The sequence below is a fragment of the Camellia sinensis genome, chromosome 2, assembly GCF_055761805.1.
Source record: "Camellia sinensis isolate YWXY chromosome 2, ASM5576180v1, whole genome shotgun sequence".
Taxonomy (NCBI): domain Eukaryota; kingdom Viridiplantae; phylum Streptophyta; class Magnoliopsida; order Ericales; family Theaceae; genus Camellia; species Camellia sinensis.
The window spans coordinates 43515745-43519417 of record NC_138962.1 but is presented as its reverse complement, the minus strand read 5'-3'; positions in this window follow the sequence as shown (position 1 = coordinate 43519417).

Sequence of the window (3673 nt, the reverse complement as noted above, 5' to 3'; positions counted from 1 at the left end):
AGCAGTTTATCTTTCTATTTCTCTGCCTCCTTGTCCTTCCCTGATGCTTTTGGTTGGTCCAGGTGTGGGGGCTTAAAATAATGCCCGCTCCAAGTCATGTGATCAACTTCCTCGAAATACCAAGTTTCATCTGGCAGATTCTGTCCCCAATCTTCATCTGTGTGGGCAAGATGCAAATCATCATCTTCCCACCACATTCCTCCGACAACCGACAAGCACATGTCCAGTTCCGCTGTAATTATTCCCGTGTCCACATCATAGTCAGTCCCTGCAAGGCCTTTGGCTTTTCTAACCTTTTAATCATTCTCAGTTCTTTTATGCTCGAACCGTTTCAGCGCAACCTCCTGTTCTGTATCGGCTGTATAAGTACTACCCAATTCTTGAGCAAAATTCTTAGTACCGGTGCTCTCCAGTAACTTCCCCTTGTTGTCAACCGTTCCGGCCGTTGCAGTAATTCCCATTTCCAGCTGTTCTTGTTTGGGTTGAGACCCCTCATCAATATCTGGTTCATCACTGAGCCACCCTGTATTATCTGTTGATCCATTCATATCAAACCAGCCAATCTGTACATTTCCTAGATCCTGTTCATCAAAGAATTACAGATTACTGATGTCCTCCTCAAGCTCAGCTAAGTCATCCAGTCCCTGGCTTGGTCCGTCCTCCCAGACTACATTAACCTACATCCACGTCGGTAATTCCACCCCTGGTCTGGCTTGACTAGTTGGCACAATGTAACAGGACGGGTTGTACTCTTCTTCAGTTAAGCTCATAGAGCCCTCAGGCATACCTTCTTACACCACAGCCACCACCCCAGGTTCGGGTTGGGATATGGACGCGCTCATCATGCACAGGTCTGTGTTTTCTATGATGAACAACACCGGCTTGGGTAGATGAGAGGGGTGATGTATATACTGGGGTTATACGGGATGGCTAGTGTTTGGATAAGGTTTATTTGCCTAGGGTGGAGGGGCTTGGCTATGTGGTGGGAGAGGATTTGTAGTGACATTAGGCTTTTGAGGAGGTGCTATTACTTTGTTGTCAATGAGATCCTAAATCTCATGACGGAGTCTAAAGCATAGGTTGGTATCATGACCATGCTGCTGGTGAAAAGCGCAGTACTTGGCCGGGTTGTGTGTAGGAGTGAGGAGATTAGGCAATGGGCGCAGCTCTAGTGGCTTCAGATGTCCCTTTCTAATTAGGACCCTCAAGGCCACAGATAGAGACATGTAGAGTGGGGTGAAAACCTTTTGGCCTCGGGGTTGGTGTTTTGCAGGTTGTGAGGTGGTTTCGGATGTACCAGCAAAAGGGGTGGTTGTTTTCGGTGTGGTGGTGACCATACCAACATCAAAAGTTCTTGCAGCTGTATTACTACTCGTAGCCGCATTTGAACTGCGTGTAAAAGCCCTCTTGGGCTGCACGTTCTCATGGTCAATCAGACCCTGTTTCATCGCATCCTCTATCTACACCCCTATTTCACAGAGGTCGGCAAATGTAGGCAGGGGTAAGACTATCATCTTTTGTAGCAGCCTCGGTTGCAGATTACGGATGACTATTCTTATTTGGTCCTTTTTCGCTGGTCGGGTGGTTATCATGGAGGCCTTGGCCCTCCACCGAGTGACGAAATCGGAGAAGCCCTCCTTCGACTCTTGACAAGTTGCTTCGAGGTCACGAGTTGTGCCTCGATTTGAGTGTTATAAGAATATTGGGCAACAAAGGCCTCAGCCATCTCTTCCCAACTCCTCTTCACGGAATCTTCCAGTTTAGCATACAAAATGGCTGCGATACCCGATAGGGTCCGGCCGAAGAGGTATAACTTCTACAGTCTAGTCAGGCCCCTCAGCCGTAGAATATCTGAAAATAGCCGCAAGTGGACTATGGGATCACCCGAGCCGTTGAAGCGATCTATATGTGGTATTTTAAATCTATCTGGCAATGTCACTGCCGAATCTGTATAACCGTCCTCTATATCTGGGATCGAATTGACACCCTGAGCTTGTTTGAAAAGCTTCTCGAGCTTGCTCACTTTAACACTGTAGGGTCGACCTCAAACTCAAACGGTTCCTCCATTGGGTAGACCGGTGCTTTGGAAGTCTAGGGTGGAATCAGATCCACTAGGATGTCCGCATTTTCCTGGACATTGGCTGTAGGAGCAGGAGCTCTGGGTACTGGAATATCTGTACGAGGTGGATAGGATACAAAAGTTGCTGCGGTTGTTGTTGCTGTAGCCTAGCAATCAATTCAGCCTGCTGGGCTACAATCTCCGTTTGGTGAGTGGTAACTTCTACTTGGCAAACAGCGTCCAGCTGCATGGCCTCGATGGTTTGTTGAACACTACAACAAAAGTAACCTATGGTGACGAAAAGTAGTGAAGAAAATAAATTTCGTCACTAAATAAGAATAATTCATGACGAATTATAAAATTTTGTCGCATATAATAAAAAAATAAAAATAATTGGTGACGAATTTTATTTTCGTCGATAAATACTTCTTTTTAGGTGAGGAAAAATTAAGTTTCGTCATCAAAAGTTTTCCCGCTAATTTTTTTGGGTGGCGCCAAAATTTTGAGACTTTTGATGAGAAAAAAATTTGTCATTAATTATAAAATTATTAGTGAGGAATATATTTTTGTCACCAATAATTTTACATTTTTTTTTTGAAAAACTTGATTTAAAAAATTTAAGATTATTTGGTGAGAAATATATTTTCGTCATTAATCAACTTGTTTGGTTCTGGTTTTGAGAAAATTCTAATTTTTTTTTATTTTCCATATTTTAATATTTTCAATGAATTTTTTTAAATATTTTCAGCTATTTTTTTAAATTTTTTTTTACACACACCTAACATAAATATACTTAAAAAATATAATACAATACTAGAAAAGGGAGCTTTAGCCACGGAACTTTTTGCGACGGTTTAAAAATTGTCACAAAAATAGGCTTTTGCGACGGTAATAAAATATGCCGCGAAATCATTTTTTTTTTTTGCGATGGCAAGTGATTGTAGCCAAAAAGGCACCCGGTAAATATTTTTATTAGAGACGGACAACCCACAACCGTCGCAAAAGGGTTTTTTTTTTCATTTTGTTAATTTGCAACGACCTTTCAAATGGTCGCAAAAACTTAATCTTCTAATTTTCCACTTTCGCACGACATATCTCTCTCTCTCACACACGCACACACACACACACCTATCCCTAATATTTCAGTCTTCTCTCTCATGTCCAACCCTAATTTCACTCTATCTCTTTCACACCACTACAACAAAAGTAACATATAGTAACAAAAATTAGTGAAGAAAATAAAATTTCTCATTAAATAAGAGTGAGAAATTATAAATTTCGTCACATATAATAAAAAAATAAAAATAATAGGTGAGAAAATTTATTTTCATCAATAAATATTTCATTTTAGATGAGGAAAAATTAAGTTTCGTCACTCAAGGTTTTTCCAGTTTTTTTTTTGGGGCGCCAAATTTTTGAGACTTTTGGTGAAAAAAATAATTTTATCATCAATGATAAAATTATTAATAAAAAATATATTTTCGTCACTAATAATTTTTAATATTTTGAGATTATTTGATGAGAAATATATTTTAATTACCAATAATTTTTAATATTTTTGGACTTTTTGGTGAAAAAATAATTTTGTCACCAATCTTGAAAGGATACTGGAGA